Source organism: Lasioglossum baleicum, chromosome 16 (assembly GCF_051020765.1).
Source record: "Lasioglossum baleicum chromosome 16, iyLasBale1, whole genome shotgun sequence".
Lineage (NCBI taxonomy): Eukaryota > Metazoa > Arthropoda > Insecta > Hymenoptera > Halictidae > Lasioglossum > Lasioglossum baleicum.
In genome coordinates this window covers 3,642,740-3,664,609 of record NC_134944.1, presented here as the reverse complement: position 1 = coordinate 3,664,609, position 21,870 = coordinate 3,642,740, and the positions used below count along the sequence as shown (strand labels likewise).

At 45.0% G+C, this 21,870-nt stretch overlaps 1 protein-coding gene across 4 annotated transcripts in view; it reads right to left on the bottom strand.

Annotated features, from left to right (window-relative positions):
• Positions 1 to 21,870, bottom strand: part of LOC143217279 (uncharacterized) — a 301,556-nt gene that overhangs the window by 83,836 nt on the left and 195,850 nt on the right. The window lies entirely within an intron of this gene.

Below are 21,870 nucleotides of genomic sequence, written 5' to 3'. Positions count from 1 at the left end.
GGCTACAAAATGTGTCGGATGTACATTGTTTTATAAAAATTACAAGACTGATCTTATTTAGATTTCTCACAATTTTTATAACAATACGTGATTTAAAAAAGAAGTCTATTGAATACATTCTGATGGAAGCATCTTCATAATTTCAATAATTAAATAATAAATCATGCGAAACCGGTCGCGGTACGGTTAGTGTTAATAATTTGAGCAGGTTTAAATTTTGTGTCCTGTTTCGAATTACCCCGAAATTATGATGTATTTGATATGTAATCCAGTAGATTTGTAGCCGGCTCGCATGCAGATCGAAGTTTCGATCTTCTGGGATCAATAGTTGAGGAGATATGGTCGCTTAAAGTTGAGTATTTTTTACAGGTAAGGGCGCCGCCGTTACCTGTCAAAAAACTGAAAATTTGCTCAACTTTAAGCGACCATAGTTCCTCAACTATTGATCCTAGAGGATCGAAACGTCGATCTGCATCCGCGCCGGGTACAAATCTACTGGATTGCATACCAAATACATCATAATGCGTAGGAGAAAAGCACAAATTTTGAGTACAAAGCGGCCTGCACGAAAAATGTGAAAAATGGTCCTCTTGCGAGGTCCAATCTTTTAGCGTGCGATCAGGTTGGTCCGGCGATCGTTGGAATTAACATTTCAATAAAAGCCAGGTCCGAATCGTTGGCGAATCCTCGTGCAAAGGAATGATGGAAAAGCGGGGATTAAAGCGGGCTTCAGATGCGCGCTGATAACGCGCGCTACGAAGCAGCGATACGAATCAGCGCGGATGCGCTTCGAGAGAAATAAAGGCGGCCCGGTGCCGAAGAGGAGCACGTTGGCCGTGCAAAAGAGAAGCTGAAGAGCTGAGTGAGAGAGAGGTGGGGGGGCGGCGGCGGCGGAGGCTGAGAGGAGGCTGAGGGGAGAGCCGTTGAATTAAATTGCTTTGCGGAGGTATGAAAGTGGTGTTTTACAAGGCGCACGGAGTAAGATCAAGTGCGCCCTGGCAGGCTGCCACACAGTCTTGCCCCGATAATAAATGCTCATTCAAGAAAAGGAAAGAGTGGCGGAGAAGTCCGTAAGGGACGACAAGGTTCGAGGGAAAGGGAGACTGGTCGGCCCTGAGACGTTTTTCTCGTGTCGTGGTCAAGCTCTCTCTCGGGCTGTAAAGTGCAACGAGTCGGCCTCGGTGAGTCTTACGCTTGGTGCCGGATCGCGAATTTCTTCGTTCCTCCTTTTTTTCCATCCTCTTCCACCCTCTTCACTCCGGCTGGTTTCTTTTCTCTACTTCTTTCTTTTCGTTCCTCCCCGCGTTGACTTCTTCTCCGACGACCGGGCCTCGATTGTTTTCGATGATGCAATTCAATCGCATTATGGTGCCCGCTTTTTCTACCGTCGTCCAGCCACTCGCGGACGTAATCGATTTCTCTGCGACCACTTCGTTAAAAACCTTCCGCCGGCTTTTTTCCGCGCGATGATCGATTGTCTCCCCGGCGAGTTTTCCAGCTCGGATTTCGGACGATTAAACAGCCCGAGTTTGTTATTCGAGGCCAATTGCTCGCAGTTTCTTCTCTCGGTGAACGGAGTAGTCTCGTTTCCAGAATTCCAAGGGTGCGGGATGCGTCTTCTCATTGCTCAAGGTCTCGAGATTTCTCATGGAAGATCAATCTACATATAGGCCCCAGTTGCCCTCAAAAGTCCTATTTTTAATTTGCATTATTCGGAAGCATAAAGCTGCGCGTTTAACCCTTTTAGTGCCGAACGACTATTCGCAGTGCGAGAAAACTCCACACATCTCAAAATAAATTTATAAAACGTTATAATTATCATTGTATTTATGAGCTTTTTCCCAAACCTTAAAGGGTTCAGTTCCAATTGTAGGAATTTGTTCAGAACGCAAGAATTCTAACATTACACAGCAGTCGAACAAGAAGAAGCACTTAATAAAATTGCATTCGGAGGATTTCGAGTAAGAAGCACGATTCATTAACGTTCTAACCGTAAAAAATTAAGTGGAAACTACCTCGCTCACGTGGGAAATATCTCGTGCTCTTCAAGCTCGTATTTGAAAGAAGAACCCATTTTACGAGCCGTAACTCCCGACAGTGATTTGTAAGGGTAGATAAAATGGTTGTAAAATTCTTGGTACTTAACACTTATCGATACGGAGCCTCTCTTCAGCTGGAGCATCGAAGCTCTTGTCACGCACACTCTTTTTCCCGGAGTAAGAAACATCGAGAGCATGATTATGTATCAACAACGATCCGAAAAGGAATTCACCGGTCTCCTAGCACGTTTTATCAATTGATAAGGGACTTATCACAATAGCAGGCGTAGATACAAATACAGTGACTACCACGGATGTAGCAAATTACGCCTCGTAAACGTAAAAATTGGACTTTTGAGGGCGATAGACTGAGAAACCTCATCTTTGCATTATTTATTTATTTATTTATGCCGTAAACCATGTTTGATTTATGTAACATACATTAGTATGACAGTTTAGAAATAATAATGAAGTATCAGTATATATTCAAAAGTGTGAAATTAATATGAACGGCAGGCGCTGAATCCTAATCTTACATTTTTTAAGAAAGTGTAAAAAATCTTTGCATTATCTTTGCATTATTTTGAGGATGTTAAAAATCTTTGCATTATCTTCGCATTATTTCGAGGAAGTTAAAAATATTTGCATTACTTTGAGGAAGTTAAAAATATTTGCATTAGTTTGAGGAAGTTAAAAATCTTTGCATTATTTTGAGGAAGTTAAACGTCTTTGCACTATATTGAGGGAGTTAAAAGTCTTTTTATTACCGAGAAATAAGAGAAACGAGAGTCCACAGCGAACAGAAGAGGGAGCAGCAGAAATTTCATGAAAACGTCTATCGGAAAGCAAAGAACTTTATCGGGGAGAGGATTGGCGAGCGCGCGTCGGGCAAAAATGAATCCGAAATGCAATTCCGGCGGCAGCCGTGTAATATCAAGTTATTCGGAAGAGGAATATCAGGGCTTTTCATTGGATCCGTAGCAGTGAAAAGCAGGAGCCGGGGCAATCCCTCGCAGTATTTCGCAGTATTTGCCGAAAGCGAGATAGAGACTGGGGAGTATTTCAATATGTTTGTATGTTGACTAGTTCATTGTATCGGAAATATTGCCAGGCTTGAGACGAGAATGGGTGGGTTCATCGGAACCCACAGTGGCGTATCACTGGCTCCGATGCCTGCGGCCAGTCATCAGCCTTTGTTCGCCGTTTCCTCTCCGCGAGCAACCGGCTAATGGCACTTTAAACGGCCCCGACACCACGTGCTATCGCTTTGCCAACCGCGCCGAGAAAATTCGATCACGTGCTGTCACGACCGTGGATGTCTATCGGCGTCAACCCTTTCCATCCTCCTTCTTCCTCTTTCAGAAATGAACATTATCTGCCGAGGAGCAGAGGTGTGTTCAATCACAATTCAATTACTCGACGAATTATAATTACAAAGTAATTCAATGATATTGTATTCGATTATTTCGTAATTCGAAATTCAGTCTAGCCTCTCATCCAATTTAATTACAATGCAATTTGTAATTCTGGCATTTTGGAACGTGCCTAATAGAATAAAAACCGTTTTCATTCTATAAATTCCATTTTATATTCTTTGAATTCTATAGATTTTAAAAAGCTCTACGATTGCGTGAGAAAACAGATTCGATTCGGTGTGCACAACGTAAAAGAATTACATAAAATAAAAATGATCACGGCTTAAGAAATGTTCTGATTTTCGAATTGAAATTGCTTTGGAATTAAAATACTTTGTGGATCGAATTTCTCGCGAAACCGGGGACGATCGCGAATGATTAGAGCCGATCGCATCTCGAATCTCTGCGATTCGACGCGGAGGGGCGGGGCTCGAGGAAAATCACGGTCGCCGTATCCGTTTCCTCTCTTTTCCTCGGAGATATTGCGAGCACGGGAAACGCGGGAGGAGGAGAAATGTATGCAAACGTTCTCGGGCGCTTTTTCGCGTGCGTGTGTCTCGTCGCGCGAAAGACATTCGCGAACGACGACGTTTGTGCGGTGCTCGACAATACACGAAGCTCGCGCGAGACAAAACGAGAACGAAAAAAGGTGAACGAATGGGAAAAGCGAGAGCGAACGGAGCAGTTACGTGTCTTTCTCCTTTTTCTCTCTCTCTCTCTCCCCCGTGTGCTCTCTGTTCGACGGTCTCTTTCTCGCCCGCTTTTTCATTCCGTTCGTTGACACTCTTTATTTTTCGGGGACCTTCTCGCGCTTACTCGACGCTCGCAATACGATGCACTGTTTTCCCTGAGATACGACAGCACCGTTCGAAGCCAGTTTCTGATTATGGGGCCTTTACGATTTCCTCGCCGCTCGAACAGCTAGAGCGAGACCCTGGACAGAGATGCTGGTGAGAAAGAGAGGTTAGAGAGACCGATAAAAAAGTCTCCCGGTCCGCCCAATGGGCGTGCAACGGAGATAAAATTGTTCCCTTCGCTCGACCACCGGACGACGAAATTGGATTTTCCACGCGACTCCGTTCCACAACTACCGGCAACTGATTTTTAATTCGAGCTACGGCTCCCGAAAGAGTTGTGGCGAGTTACTCGACGAATTATAATTATCATTGTATTCAATTATTTCGTAATTCGGCATTCAGTCGCACGTAAGTCTTCATTCAATGAAATTACAATGTAGTTTGTAATTCTGGACACTGGTTCAGTTAAAGGAGAATGTCATTCGTTTTTGCAATTGAAATGCAATTATCAAGTACAGTGTACTGGAAAAACGGGGCCGAAGAAGAAGATTAGTATCAGTGATGAACGTGTTATTCGTAAATTCATATTGTATATAAAATGTAATGCAATCACAATGTAATTCAAACACTATGTATATAAAACACAATTTAATTAAATTACAATGCATTCAAGTTTGCACAACTCCGGTTCAGGGTAATTGATTGGAAACATTCTGGACGAATAACAGCATAAATAAAACTACGTTTACATTGACATAATTCGCACACCCGCAAAATGATCTCTCTAATTTATCCGTTTTTGAACCCCTCGTTTACAGGACGGATTACAGCGGGTCGAGCAATTCCATCCGCGATTTTATTTCGCTTTTTCCCGTCCGCCATTACGCGACGCAATAATCTCTTTTAGGGGTTGCGGGGGGAGGGAATAGGACACGGTGCACCAATCTTTCCGGCCGATCGTCGCGCGTCCGACGATCTGCATTCAATCCGAGAAACAAAACGAATTCGTGGAACACGGCGAATTCGATTCGAAAGAGAAAGAATGGCTCTCGAGCCCCGGGAAAAATCTACCGAAAAACAAAAGGTGAAAAAAAGAGGGAGAGAGAGAGAGAGAGAGAGAGAGAGCCGCAACCGTGGCTCAACGGAATGAAACGCGTAAAAAGTCCTACTTTATGCGAGGCACAAAGCAAAATGCACATTGTCTTATCCGGCAACAATTGCGGCGGCACCGGGCTGAACGCGATTTTAATTAAAAACCGTCGTCGAATCTCGTCCGCGTTTAATAAGTCGGCTACCGGGAAGAGAAGACACAGGACAAAAACGAGGAGCGTTGTATCATTGTTTAATCGAACCACTTATCACGGTTTAATTTGCGAGGATCTTTGTCCCGGTGTCCCACGGGAATCCATAATCATCTCGACGGAATAATTACGTGGCCGACACGCTTTCCGTTTACCAGCTTTCCACGGATTCCCACTGTTTTCCACGAACCAGATACTTTTCTCGGAAAATACAGGCTAATATAATGGCGAGATTAGCGTTTCGTCGCGGACGATATATTCCGAACAGATTCTCAGAAACATTCCGAACAACAGATTCTGATAAAAACGTATGTTAATAATAATCTCCTTTAAACCGAAATAAAAATCTATTTTCGTTTTGTTAATATGTACAGCTGTTCGAGAACATAGGAAATTACGATCAACAAAACGGTTCTAATCAATGAAACCGTAAAATCAATCGTAGGGAAAGGGGTTCAATTCTTTTTTCGTGGAACGTGAGTTACGGAAGACGCTGTGTAAACAAGTCTGATAAAAATCGGGACGAATGGCGATTGCGTTGCTGGATCTATGCGGTTTGTTTGATCCTACGTCCTGTTGACATGTCTATGTTCGGCAGGATTCGGAGTTTTGTGGTTCCACGCTCAGTTTTAGTTTTTCCAGTTTGTATCGTGTTTTACTGCTCGGAATAACGATTGATAAAAATGTGGAAACAGGCTCGGAATACAATCGTGTGTGAAAGTACAAAATTAGTACCTTTCTCTTATGAATTATGATGTATTCGGTATGTAATCCAGTAGATTTCTACCCGATCGACCAGATCGAAGTTTCGATCCTCTAGGATCAATAGTTGAGGAACTATGGTCGCTTAATGTTGAGCATTTTTGATTACCTTAACTGTCAAGAAACTGGAAATATGCTCAACTTTAAACGACCGTAACTTCCGAACCATTGATCCTACAGCATCGAAACTTTGATCTGCAGGTTCCCCGGGTACAAATCTACTGGATTACATACCGAATACATCATAATTCGTACGAGAAAGGCACAAATTTTGAGTCCGGTAAAGTAAAGAGTAGCCGAATAGACAATTTACGTTGTACTTTATCGCTTGTAGAAATGTAATACTTTTTTCTCAGACCAGAGAAGCCGAGATCCATAATCGTCCCTGCGCAAAAATCCTTGAACCAGGTTGATTGATCACCGGTAACAGGCTTCGGATCTATCCGCGAGATTGCATCGGTAATTCCGCTAATGTACGGCTAACTACACATTGTAACGATAATGTGGGAAGCCACGGGATAGGTAATCGTGCGAAAGAAGCTCGAACAGAATGGCAGAACTAAAAACAGCCCACGACCGTGCCACGGAACACGCGCTCGTCCTTAATAAGCTGTCATTAATGTAACACGAATGTGTCTATGACCAGATAATCCTTCTGACGTGACAATGCAAATATCGGAGCACAAATCGCGCGATACAAAACCGGGGCGTGTTCTCGTTTATTAGCCCCTCACCGTGTTTTAACGAGTCAGCCTCGTCGTGAAGATTTTAACAAATTCTAACAAATATGAACGTGACGCGTTTCTTTTCAGATGAAATCAAATTTGATTTGTTTGCAATTAATAGACTGCGGGACTTTGTGCACTTGTAGCAAAATTAGGTGCCTGAAACTCAAAATTGTCTTCATGTTGTATTAGGAATTGTATTTCTATTTACAAGTTTAATTCGTATATATTTTAATCATTTTTGTAAAATTCATCACTTCCACTTTGAAGCAGCAACTTGATATTGACATATTTTGTAGATATTATTTGACTTATCCTTTATATTTTAATTTATTTATTTAATTTCACATTCGTACCAAATGGGCCAATGATTGCACTATTTGTCTTACGATTGTTATTAACTGAATATATTTTATAATAAAAGATTTATCACTCGTAAAATTGTTTGATTTTGCTGAAAAATCTCTATTAGCTTATAGCAAAAGCAAGTTAAGCTCGTTTTAACATTCCAAAAAAAGATAAAAATTACGATTTTGGCTTAGGGTGCCAATTCATTGTACAGTTTACCCTACGACATTTTTGGGAGACCGAAAGGAACGATGGAATTTTAACCAGAGACAGGTGCAGCTTTTATCGAATCCAATAGAGCTACAGAACCGTCCGGTAATGTGCAGGACGAATGATGGATATCATTGGATTATAAATCGCTGCTCTCGGCGAGTACGACATCGACACCCTCGGACAAAGCGATCTTTAGAAATCGTGTTCATAATGGATCACCCGGTTGTCGCCTTTCATCCGCATCAATATGACAAATATCGTCGATTTCACGGGCGACAAGCCTTTCCTATTTACCGCGCGGATGAAACGCAAGCCCGCCACGCGTACAAATTGCGTTTTCTTGCAAACACCGGAACACTATTTGTCCTCGTGCCAGCCGACCCGTTTTTTCCTGTCACCTGTGCGCCGCGGCGCGAACACTCTTTTACGATTAACCTCCTTCCGCGAACAATTACCGCGGATCCTCCCGGACTTCGCGGCTCAAATTGAAAGGAATTGTGATTTTAAAAAGTTACTCTTTAAAAAGTCTGCACATTTTGCTCCAGAAATGTTGCGTGCAATTAGCAGGGGCCAACTTTCTAGCCTTTCAACTTCTAACGCGTTGAAATATTTTTTATTCACAGTCCTTAAATTATGAAATTCTTCTGTGTTCTACAATTCAACTGTCGCACGAGAAAGCAGAATAGAATAAAAATCGTCTACGTTGAAAGATATCTCTAGATTTCGGAATTAAAATTGCTTCGAGTCCAAAGGATGAATGTGTTGGAATATTTTTTATTCAGCTACACAAGGTGAATAAACGAGGAAGACCACCTTCATCTTATTAATTCCTGGACAATAGCTATTACGAAGACAATTTCAGGGTCCCGCAGCACCAATTCCAAGGTCAACGAAGGTCGCGCGAACAATGTGGAGGAAGCCGGATGAAATTGCTTCGGATTCTTGGTCACAGGGTTGCTCTGGAGGGCGGAAATCGAATTTGCAGCTCGTTTGTTCGTCCCTTCCATTCGAAAAACTGGATCCGCAGTTTCCGCGGTCGGCTTGTAATTAAAATGAAAAAGACGTCGATGTGGCAGTATTAATGAAACGTCAGTCACATTTGCGTATCGTAATATCCAATTCCGCGAGGCTGTTCGAACAACAAGGGACGGCGAAGGCGAGAGGAAAGGCTGCGGTCGGCGGTCACGCGATAAAATAATTAAAACGTCCCTTTCTCGTAGCGCTTCGCGTCGCCGGCGAAAAGGTAATTATTATTCCGTCTGTCAGACCGCGGGGACGGGATCGGGGAAAACGCTGCTGACTTCAAGACAAGGGAACAGTGTCCTGAAACCTCGAGGACCCTAGGTCCTGCGCAAGATGTTCGTGGGAGGTATTAATTAATGCTCGGGCGCTTTCAACATGTCGAGAAAACCCAGCCGAACGTCTTCGTTATTCATCTATTTATTCATCCATGCCGTAAACCACACGTTTACCACACTTCACGATTAATAATGAACAGACTGCGGATCTTTATGCAGAATAAAAAATATTTGCATTGATTGCTGGAGCCAAATAAAAATTGTATTCTTCTTTTAATTATCCTATTAGGCTGAAACTGATAGATTGAAGTCGTTAAATATTTTTAACATGTCCACTGTCTTTGAATGGTACGTACATTTTTCAAATCAAAGGCCAAAAGAGGCAGCAATTTTTAACGATCGACGGGGCTCGAAAAAATGGATCTCGTCCAGAATTATCGAAAATCGGCACCGCAACGCTTGCCAGCGACGATGGCGGACAGGGAGGATGGTGAGAGCGGGTTGCCGGGTTTCTTTGACGCTGCTGGCCCTAATAAATCAGGGAGAGATCGAGCTGGATACACGAGGGATGCATGCAACGGGTTATTCGTTGGCTCGTTCCGCCGGTATTTCCGCTAGCTATTCAATTTGCGGCCGTTTCGCGCCCCGGCGACCCCTTCGTCCTCGACAAATGATTTCACGCTGGAGTTGCTCCCTCTACGGGTCGTAGATGTGCCGCGTTTCGGCTGAATTTGGAACGAAATAGATGGGACACGCGTCTAATGATCGAACCTGATCCCGATTCAACGACGACGAAGAATCGCTTAGGGGTAAGCGAACCGCAGAGAAATGTGCCGACGCGTGTAAGAATGGGGGCTGATCCCGCGGGAGTGAATCAGGATAAGTATCACAAACTTATACATATGTCGCGGTCACCATAACGCGATTCTACACCCCCATTTAGTCGAAAATGACATGAGGAACCCCTACAAAATAATTTGGTGACACTCTGTGCAAATCTTCGCGAGGGAGCGATAGGGGGATGGTGTCGGGTTAGCTGAAAATTTCGGAAGTCGACTAAACTAAGCAGAAATAAACCGGCGGGGTTTAGGAGGAAGCGGACCATGTGGAAACTCGCGGAGAACGGGGTGAGGGATGGAAGGAAAAGAAAAGGAAGCGCTTAATATCGTGTAACGTAATTTAAAAGTGTAATTGCTCTTGTCATGCTCGACGCTGAAGAGCAGAGAGCCGCAGGAGGGAAAGGCTGGACAATGGCTCGGTCCTAGCGGAGCTACCGGCAGCGTAATAAGTTTTCATGCAAAGCGAACGTGGATTATCCAACCGTGAATGTGCCCGGGAATTATATTTCACGGAAGGAAGCAGACTGTTACTGTTGCTATCTCTCGTTCTCCCTGGTTGGGGGCTCTCTCACACCCTCTTACGGGTCTCTCATCTCTCTGTTTCCCATTCGGTCTGTCTCGGGCTCATAAATTACACGGACGAGCCGGGGCCACCGACAGGATTTAGCAGTATCCCATACCAGACCGTAACTTTCCACCCTATCCCGGTGTGTTCACCCGGGTCCATGCTCTCCTTCTTCGTACCTGCTCATCGCTCGATCGACTCGCCGTTCTGGTGAGCCAGCCGAAGTCTCTGTTGACTCGGCTAGGTGAATAGATTGCGAGCGATCCGGTTAAACACTGTCTTAGGGATGAAACGTTGGTCGGAAGGGGTGATTCTATTAATGGATCGTTGCTTACCGGAGGAGCTATTAAACTAAGTAATGACTAGGGTAGTTGTAGAGGGATCAGACGGTGGGTGGCTGATGCCTGGGACTTTTTCAGGAAGCCAATAGACACCGCAAGCATCTCCCAATCCCGTCCACTTCGAAGCTACAGCCACAATTCCTCACCCACCCCATTCGCCTTCTGATATTGACATTCTGCGAGACTAATGATCCGAACCAGACTTCCCGATTAAGGGGGTAGACTCGTTTCTAGGATTGATCGCTCCTCGATAATGCAAAGGTGGGGGTTACAGTAGTCAAGAGCGCTAGATGAAAGCGGTATAAATAGCTACATGCTCAACGTAAAAATGGGACTCTTGAGCGCAATCGCAGCCTAGAGAAACCTCATCTTTGCGTTATCCTAGAAACGAGTTTACCGCTTTAAGAGGGGGAGGGGAATTCCCATTTAAGAGCGGCGAGAGTGACCCGCGCCGCGATCATTAATGCGATTGCAGTTCCGTCAGGTTATCTCGCGGCGGGGGTGGTTTTGCAGCGGCGCGACAGCAGCCTGCGGCTGCACCGCGAGGCGCTGCACGTCGCGGCGCGGCGCATTGAGAGAGCACGAGTAGTAGAGTGACGCGGGGTGGGGGTGGCACAGCCGGGGACACTTGAGGTGAATGTTTTGCGAATGGTCGGTAGATGTCTGGTTTGCTCGAGGCTGATATCGACCTGGGTCTCGAGTCCGGAGCCGCCGCCTTCGACCCCCTCCAACACGTTGGTAGCCCCGGCATCGAGCCGGCCCGTTGGTGCACCATCACCGATCCACCACCAGGACAGACTGACTCGGCCGCACCACCATCGCCGAAAACCACCACCACCACCACCACCGCCGCCTTGCCCGCCGGCACGGACATCAAGAGGCTTGTTCTTGCGCCCCGTTCAAAGTTCATGTCCGTTTCATATGTCTCACCTCTCGCTCCTTCACGGATTCTTACCCCCACTACATCTCCACCCTTCACCCCCCAGTAGAACAGACTCTCTTCGTCTTCCTCATCCTTTCCACATTCCCTATCCCTCTTCTCGCGGCTTTCCTTCATCCCAACGTTCCGCTCTCTCGCGTCCCGTCTGCTCCACGTCGCTCCTCTAAACTCCCGGGACTTGCTTAGGCTACCAACCCCCCGCCGCCCAGCTTATCACCCCTTCCGCGGACACCTAAACCCGCTGGCTGCTCGATTTATCCCTCTGTTCCGCGGGCCTGGGGTGCGAAGTCGATACTCCGCCGGGCTGCCACTGGTTCTTCGATGATGGACTTTCCGAGGGAAGATGTGTCTAGCCGGTCGAACACATTGTTTGATGCTGAGCTTGTTTAACTAGTTTCGTTAACCCCTTGCCCTGCGATTTATTTGACGGTTTCAGTGACTAGAACTTTTTCGTAGATCGTAATTTTCTAGAAATTAGAAAATTTATATCTATGGTATGCCTATACCCAACAAAGAATTTTAGTTCGGTTTAAATGAAATTTAAATTTGATCACGAATCTGACACGATATCTTAAAAAGTCGCCAGGGTATTCTACTGTCTAAAAGCAGCTTTATGATAGCTGTGTACTGCAGAATAACGCAAGTTACGTCTGGTAAACTTAAGAGCGTGACTTTTGAAGGAGACAGCGTAACATAGTGTAACAAAGTGTACATAGAGATAACCGACTCGCGCTTATTAAACAACCAAGGTGCTCAGTACCACGTGGCGCGTACCGAGAGAAGGCAACGACACTTCATCAACCGCTGCCTTCGTATACAGGACTTTTGATTGATCTTCCATGTGGTGCTTTCGACTACCGAAGACTACCCCCGTCTTCGCATTACGGAGAAATGAGAACACCCCTTAAGGATCGCTAACTGCGTGACGATAATGAAAGGTCTGTTCGAGGGTTAACTTGCTTTCCGCGGCGACTGTATGCGAATTGACTCGAGTTACGGAATCGCAGAGGAACGTCAGCGTTTCGCGAGGTAGTAGCGGCGTACTTCTGCGCCGGTTTGTACCCGTCTCCTTGTTCCCCTCTATTCTTTGTTAAGATCTTTATGCCCCGGCGTTTTCCTGCACTCCACCCGGTTCCTATCTGGCTCTCGTCTCCTGATTTCCTCCTTTTTCTCGGGACGCCCACTTGCAACGCGCAGTCGACGTTCCATCTCTCTCTCTCTCTCTCTTTCTCCTTTTCCTTCTTTCCCCGGGTCAACCCAGCCACCCTGTTCTCGCCGTTCAATCTCCCTGTCTCCCTGCCAGTCTACCGCGACGTATAAATTTATTGCGCTCATTAACTTGAAATATGGCATCGGGTACGCTCAAAGTTTATGAACGTTAATGCGGCCGCGGTGAATAAAACCGCGCTCACGCGATGCTAGCAGCCGCCACGGCGACGTTCTACCGAGGAAATCCCATCTGACGAGCGAGATCCCAGGAAGACGAGGCTGGGAATATCGCCTTGGGCTGATTCTACACATGCTACATAACCTACACTGCGCTTGTACCAACTCTGTGTGCTCGTGTCTCCACACACGAGACACCGGCAGCCAGTTTTTCGCCAACCCGACACTCTTATTGTCTCGTTTTACTTTCCTCTCTGCCGGCTACCCTTCCCGATACCACGAATAATTCGGCCTGCAGGCGAACAGCGACGTCAGGTGTCCTCGTCGTACACGCACAATTCTTATTATGGTTCTTCCAGGTGGAATTATACTGCTCTTGGTAGGCTGCTTGTAAACTGCTCATTTTAAAATACGAATTGTCCGCATCGATTGCAAGAAAGAGAAACTAAATTGAATATTACTTCTTCATATTCAATTGTCTAAATGCTCCAGCAATTTTGAATTTCATCCACTCAATTTTGCTATAAACGCATGAAGATCCGCAGTCTAGTAATTAGATAGTGATTGAATTGCGGAAAAATCATCGAGCTGAGTGGGAGCCGTAATAAACGATTCCGTCACGGTTCATTTCATTTCAGGAAGTGCTCCTAGCCATGAAACTTTGTTTTAAGTTAGGGAAACAAGATGGTGGCTAATTTGCGGGGAGAAGGGGTTAATAAAAGATCCCGGTAACTTTTCGCTCACCCCACAGCCGGCCCGAGTTTTAATACTGCCGTTGGAATCATCGTGATATTTATCATCGCGTTTTTCATCGACAGAACCGTGGATACGGGAAACTTCCTCGAAATTAGTTTACAGAAACGCGATTTTGCAAATACACCGACCGGCGCAGCCCGCTAATCGCACTAATTTGTAATATCCATTTACGAAAGCACGTCGAATAACTAGTTTAACCAATGCTGGCTCCATTAAGACAGTTTAGACGTTAGCACGTGTATCTATTCATATGCGCATGCTAATTACCATCATGTACCTGTTTAATCACCCGTATTAAGCTTTCCAGGGGCACACAATACTCTCTCTCTCTCGCTCCGAACGGTATTAAATTTACCATTGTTTCCATCGTTCCTATAATTAATTGTGGAAACGGTAACAATATCGGATCGCGGAGAAGAATACGAGATGATTATTCGATTTTAAAGAATCAGAAAAAGTGCAGGGAGTCGGGTATAGCGAGCCAATTAGAGTCCCCCTCCACCCGAAAAACAAACTATCGCGTTTGACGATGGTAACAAGGTGATTTGTCAGCCGACTAGTTCCACCGGTTCCGCAGCTGTCGATCTCTACCAACAATTTTCCAATAAGAGATTGATCTCAATCATACCCACGGCAGAACTGACATTCAAACTGGCAGCGATTATCGAAAAAGAACGAGCCGGACACGTCGCGCCGTGATCAGTTAATCGAGCCATTCGCATGCCGGATCGTACATTGAACAGTGGGATATTTATTATAAAAGTCTGCCGGAGAATTGACGAGCGGGCGAGACGTTTACGCAGGACTTGCAGAAGACTTATCGGTGTAGGATGTTTGATTCGTCCCTCGTGTCAAGTTCACACAGTTTTCCCGAGATGAGCTATACTGTTCTGTTATTTGTAAGGACGAGGGTTAAAAATCGCACGCGAAGAAAGAGGTACGTAGAAAAGCTCGTGGGTGGAAATTGAGGAAATAGAAGGTCGATTGGCGAGGGTAACAAGTAACGATAATTGGAAAGGAAAATAAAAATAACGTTGGTAGGGGAGCCGCAGAAATTAAGAAGGAAGCGGAAATATTGGTACGAGAAGGGTGAAAGAGGGTGAACACAGGGTGAGATGGTAAGAGGGTTGGGCAGCCTGGGTATACAGGCGAGCGACCAATATCCGTTTTTATTAATAGAAATTCAATTGCAGCGGCGCGAGCCCGGCAATTCGCAGAAAATCGAATTATCCAGAGAATTATCGAGAATACCGGATATCTGTACACTGGGTATAGTATGCCGAGTGCTGGTTGAAGAGTTGTCGACCATGTTGCGCCGGATAAAAATATTCTCCACGCCTTCCGAATTATTTCCCGTCGGTCCTCGACGCGAGCATTTTAATCAATTCCGAAATAATTCGAGTCACGGAAATTCTCGCGGAAAATTCTAGCAAACTGCGGATGTTCGTGTGATTTTGAATTTTTTCGCGTGAATTTCAAGAAAATCCGAGCAAATAAAATCTTACTTTCAGTAGTATCGTATTAAATTCTGTGGGAATTTTATATCCTCGCATTTTTCGAACATGTTTAGAAAGCACAAACGCATAACGATCCGCAGTCTGGTCATTAGATTATTTTCGCGAGTAGTTTCGGGGATGAAAAGTCGCTTATCCGGATCGCGAACTCGCATTGTCGACGGGGAATTGCATTTCTGTGCAGTCATTGTAGTTGGCTGGAATGTAAACGCCCCGTTCAGTTCTAATCTCACAGTTTCGCGGCGATGCAACCGTTGCACCGTGCTCGTCATTGCCGCGTCGAAAACTCGACGTTTCGAGCTGCACACACGCTACACCTCTCCGGAGAAGTTAGTTTATGGAGTTGTCGCTATTCATTATCACCGAATGGTTTCTCCGCTCTCTCTCTCTCTCTTTCTCTCTTTCTCGGCGCATGTATTAGCGAGTGCTTAAGCGAACGTACGAGTTGCACCATCACGTTAACAAAGGGTAACCGAGCACCCTTTTATTACAGCCCTTCTTGTTTAAACCCGCGCGCCTAAGTAATTTGCTCTAATTAATTCGCATCGGCCGTCGCCGACTCTTCTTCGACGAGCTTCAATTTATAATATTAAATTATCTCTATGCATTTATGAAGAGATTAACTAGGTGAAATATTAAACGGTGGAAGATATAAATAATCTAAGAATATTGTTATGTTGTTTTCAACGAGAAAAGTCTATTGAGGGATAAAATGAATTTTTAATAATAATCATGCTCGTATTTCGTCGAATATGCAAGTCAAATGACCGGTTTTAGATTTTCTATTTTACAATTATTATTGAAACTATAAAAGCGTTCTCATGGAAATTGATTGAATAAATTTTTTATAACATAAATAAAGTTAATCTCGTTATTTTTATGATACAATACACGTCGGTCACTTTTTCTCAGTAACGTTTACTGTCAACTTCCGATCGAAGGCTCCGATTAATTCCGGCCGAAGCAGAGCCGAAAAGAGGGTGGAAAGTCGTCGAGGATCTTCCGGGGGGAGGCACGACTTTCGCGGATAGACGAAACCCCCGCGACACAAAAGGACCGGCCTTCGAACGGCGTTCTTTGTAATCGACCGGAGCCATCGGCAGGGAAACGAACTTCGCTCGTACAAAGAAAGTAATCTTGTACGGTGTCTCGGTGGAAAAGGATTCGGTCGGCGAGCCACAAAGTTTCCACCGAGAAAAAGAACCGCCTCGGGATTGGTGGCCGACGGTTTTCGCAGTGGATCCCTTTTGTAATCGGCAAACGGTCTCGGATGAAGATCACCGGCCAGACGCCGTCGTCGTCGTCGTTCGACTTTGATAGTTCCCAGGAATTTTACGACTGTTCTGCGAGGTCGGCGTAAACAAGTCGCGTTGCGAGCTTTCGCGACCTCCGAACAACGAGGCTGACATTGGGCTTGTTCAGACTGACCAGGACCTTATTGCAGGACCTTAGAGTCTAAGATTATATACATGATTATAACTAGACCGCGGATGAATCAAAATGTAAATAAAAATAAAAATGTTTTGCATTGATTGAGCAGCAAACGCTTGTTACATTAAAAGCAACATTAGAAAATTCTTGAATTTTTGAAACCAACCAAATCCATCATACATAAAGATCCGCGGTCTAATTATAACAAAGTCTCCTTCAATTCTTTGCGAATAGACCTATATTCTTTTCACGCCAATCTGTCCTGAAGATTTCAAGACGAAAATTATCAAAAAAGGGAGATCTGCAACGGCTACTACCACTGGAGATAACATTGTATTTTATTCCAGTTTCTTCAAATTCGTCTAGAAAAATTGAAAATTGCATAAACATCCGCAGTCTAATCGCGACCGTGCCGACAGGAAAGATAAAATGAATAATTTCGTGTTTGTTGGTTTGGGATACAGGTTCTTTTGAGAATAATTAAACGAATAGGATATGTTAAAAAATTTTTCAAAGCAGCGATATTCAGCTGGTTGCGCGGCGGTTCTCTAAATTCCTCGGAAAGCAGCATTGTCAGAGGGGCCACGTTCGAAAAAACGAAGGCTCGGACACGAAAAACGAACGCGCCGAGGCTGGGCCCGCCAACAAACGATTACTCCGCGGCGAGTTAACCGGTTAACCGAGCGTAATTATCATTGACGCGCCAATAAGCCCGGCGGAACGCGCAGGTTCGGCATTAACAACGTTAATTTGGAGGGTGCACGCGGCGGAGGCCCATCGGCGCGCAAATTAAAAATTCACGAAACCGCCGAGAGACCTGGCACAGTGAAAAAGAGAGTGAGAGAGTGACTGAGAGAGATAGAGAGCGACAGAGCTATCCAGGCCGAAGCGAGAGAGCACCGCTCATCAGTTTTGCTTAATTATTCCGGTAGCATGCGACGATATAGGAGGAAAACGTATAATTATCCATGCACCTGCTTGCTAACCGCTCACTCAGCCTGCCGTTGGTTGCCCCGACGCGTTTCTATCCGCGGTGCGTTAATGCGATCCTTAATTAAACTTTATCATCGGGCATCGGTCTACGAGAATTCATGGCGGCCATCGATCCCCCGGATCCTCGGCGACGACAACGCTCGACGTGATAATAATTAATAATCATTTGCATATCGTACCACGCTGACCACACTTACAATATAATCTCCGGGACGCCGGTTTATCGTTTCATCGGCCAATTATCAACGACTCCAGTCATTGTCTCTGCGAAAGGATTAATTGCGATTGTCGAACGTGTTCTGGTTCGTGCCGATTAAAAGCACCACATTTTGAAAATGTCTTCCGACTTCTTCTTAATTGACATATTTATATGTCGTTTCTGCTGTTCGTGGTCTGACCAACGAACTGGAACGTTCGATTAATTAACGAGAGCCTAATGAGGAAATCTGAAATGTTTAAGGCGGTGATTTTCGGGCGGTTTATGCGACGAGAAAGTTTATGGGCTCTGCTAACATCGTACGTCTGGTACAGGCTCGAATAAAATAAATAACGTGGCATGACAAAAGCCATCAACCAATACTGGAAGTTCGCCAATAAATAAATTATCTGATATTTATGGCGCAGCTGAGGCTGGAACGGTCGCATTAAAATTGTTCGCGGGACTCTCGTACACAAATGAGTGATGATCACGGTGCCCCTAGCCGACAAGAAATCATCATAAATTACAGTGATCGATATTTCTCCCCGGTCGTCCGGCGGACATTTCGCGAGAAGTATTCGCGTCGCGTAGTCTCTCGTATAACCAAGATGTCTCCTCGCTTCTGGCAACAGTCCGGCCGCAGATCGTATCAGCCGAACGAATCTGCAATGCAAACTGCCTATCTAGCCGCGGACAATGAGACTGCCAGACTGGACATCACGCGATTTCGAGGAGGGGGACAGACGAAGAAGCGCTGGACGCCGGAAGGAGAATAAGAAAACGGTATGTGGAGTGAAATCGAGGGACGCGACTGAGCAGGATGGCATTGTCTCGAGTGGCCCGGTCGATTTTGAATAACCGAAGGATTAGCATAATCGCGGCCGAAGTTGCCCCGTCGCGAAAATCACTGCCACTTCGAGCCTGGCACGATTTCAACAGGGAACACAAACGTTTCTTCTGACCTGAACATCTGGTACGAACAAATTTGGAAACGTCAAAAATATTTTTGATAAAACATCATCAAGTTGTTTAAAAGTACCATGTACGTATTTTCGCACTCGAATGGTGGCTCTGGGACGCCAGTCAAACTTGACATATCATTGTTTGAAACAGTTTTGAAATTATTCAATTCTTCTGTGTTCTAGAAGCTGCTAAAGATCCCAGGCGTGGATTCGACCCGATCAGTCGATTAATTTACATTTCAATTTCCGAATAATGTAATCAAGTTGTTAATTAATAAGATGTTGCTAAAGATCCAAATGTATCAGAAAAAGATCGCGTAGAATAATAATCTGCTAGATTGAGAGATAAGTCATGATTACAGAATTCAAATTGCTAAGGGTCGAACCCTTATAAAATCGAGTAATTAGACACGTCCAACGTCACACGCCGAGCTCCCTAGTCTAGACAGTGAACTACGGCTAATTTATCAATAATTTGTCGCGTTTATCAGACTCTCCCATCTTGGTTCTCCGTTCTCAGCGTGAACAACGTAATTCCAGTGAATTCCGAACTTCCTCGAGCAGAGAGAGCGGGAAAAAGAGAGAACGCGAGAGAGAGAGAGAGATGGGCGGATGGTCCCTCGTCGTTCTACGGGAAACCGAGAAATCGCTCTTCGTGGCTCGATGATTCCGTACGGTGTACACGCAACAATAGGCGGAAACGTCGAGCGTTACAAAAGGAGCATTGCGAGGGAGAGAAACGCCGGACAGGAACACGGCCGATAAAGAAATCGGGGCGCCGAATCAAAAGGTTCTCGGGGAAAACGTTCGGTCTGTCTCCTCTGCGTTTATGGCACTCGAAGATCGTCGCGGGGATAGTTACGGTGTCTAGTCATTGTAATTGAGTATAACTGCGAGACCTGTTGCCCCGCTCCCGGATCGATTCGATATTTTTCGATTCTCGTGTCAGCTCCGCTCGCTCTCCGAGTCATTCGGAAAATTTTGCAAGTCCTTATTCCCGTTCGACGCGTCCCCGTTTTAATTGCGTCGACTCACTGCTCGTAAATGGACACGGCACACGACTAATTGGATACGGACACGGGGGCTGCCTTGATTAGCGGAGAATCCTGTTTCGCGAACTCTTTTTCCCCGTCGTGCCTAGCACGCGAACCGATCTCCGAATTCTGGCTTCGGATCTACAAATTGTCCGTCGAATATCCACCAAAATTGTAAATCTACGTGAGCATCGGCAGCCACTGAATAATAGCAAACAGAGGACCCGCCAGATCGAAGACAAACGTACTCGGAGCCGATAAACAACGGCCGTTTAGCTAATAATCGTAATTAAAGATGCCGGTTCACAGGGAGATCATCGATCCTGATCCATCCGGTGAACTTTCACTGACGGAGAGCGGTGTCGTGGGATCACAGGTCCGTGCAGAAAAATGCGAAACGCATCCTGCGATGCACGCTGTGCACGCTCCGGCTCGATGGCTGAGCGTTTTCTCAGCATCATCGCGCTCTGCTCGTCCTACATAGAGCACACACACACACACACCGTGGTATGAGTCAATGCTCAAAAGAGTATTGACTCATTGCACGAGGCACGCCGACACACCGGAGATTTCTCCGGGCAGATTACGACAGGAACACGCGCTCGTCGTTTTGCTACACGGCCAACAATTTACTCGCGGAGCGGCCACAACTGCGACGCGCAACCTCCGAAAGCTTTTTACGAGCCTCGATTCCCCGATTCAGAGTTCTTGTACGGGAACTATGCGGGAGATTTATTTAAATCGTTGTGCCCACAGGCCGGATGGCTTTAAATCCCGATTGTCTTCTTATAGACGTTTGTATGCCTCTTCGAGAAGGGCCACGGACAAACTCTCTTCCTATTGGAATAAATCCGCGACACGACGAGTGCTAAAACATTTCAGCCTTCGGTTTTTCTTACGTGGCATGGCCTTTCGCGTCGAATACGAGGATCGTTCGTTCTGCGAACCTGTGGTCGCTTCGATGCGACAGAATAATTGAACGTAAAGATGGAAATTCCCGGTGGAAACTCCTGGCACGAACAAATTTAAGCTGCTCGTTTAATGCCGGCGAGAACAAGTGGTTTTTCATCGAACTGCAAATGTATTTTTCCCTCGGCTAAATTCTTCTTATTTATTTTATGAGGGATAGCGTTCCTTTGCTGTCTGTGTCGTATAGAATATGGTTTGTATTATTTTATATGGCAAAGTGCTTTGTTTTGCTTTTCAATTGTGCAGAAGTAACTAGTAGTTTACTAGATTACCAGTTTACTCTTTATTAGTAGACTGCGGATCTTCATGCGAAATAAAAAGTTTTATTAAAAAAAAATAGACCGACTTCGAAAAAACGCACTAAAAAGTATGAAATAATTTCCACTTAATTTATGTGAATATACACGCGAACTTAGATACAATACAATCTTTTCGGAGGCGGCGCAAAATTGAAAATTTTCCAAATGATAGATGATTATGATTTCATTGGAATATGGTGGACCAATCGGGAGACATGCCCTACAAAATGCAGAAGGTTACGTCCTGATTGGTCCATCCATCTCGGAGTAATCGGTGAACATGCATAGAATAAAAAAGCGAAAAAAAAAAAGAAAAAGGGCACATACAGATAGAATTGAGTAACCTCCTACTTTTCCGAAGTCGGTTAAAAATTGTCTCCATCGATTGCAAAAAATAGAAACTAAAATGACTGTTGAATACTCTGAAATTGAATATGTACTATAACAATTTTGAATTTCATTTACTCAGTTTTCCTATAAACGCACAAAGATCCGCAGTCCATTCATTAGTTTACAAAAAAGTCGGAAATGGACAGAGCTACGGAGAAAATACTAAAAGTCGTATTTCACGCCTCCTTCACGCGAGTCCACATTGAAGATTGCGAAAATACGTTTTATAGATCCGTGCTTTCACAAGTTAAAACTTGTAACTCAGAAGAACGCATTAGCACGATATACATAATCGGTCCCTTGCCATAATCTCGGTAGTATCGCGGTAAAGTGACTTGAAAAGTGAGATAATTG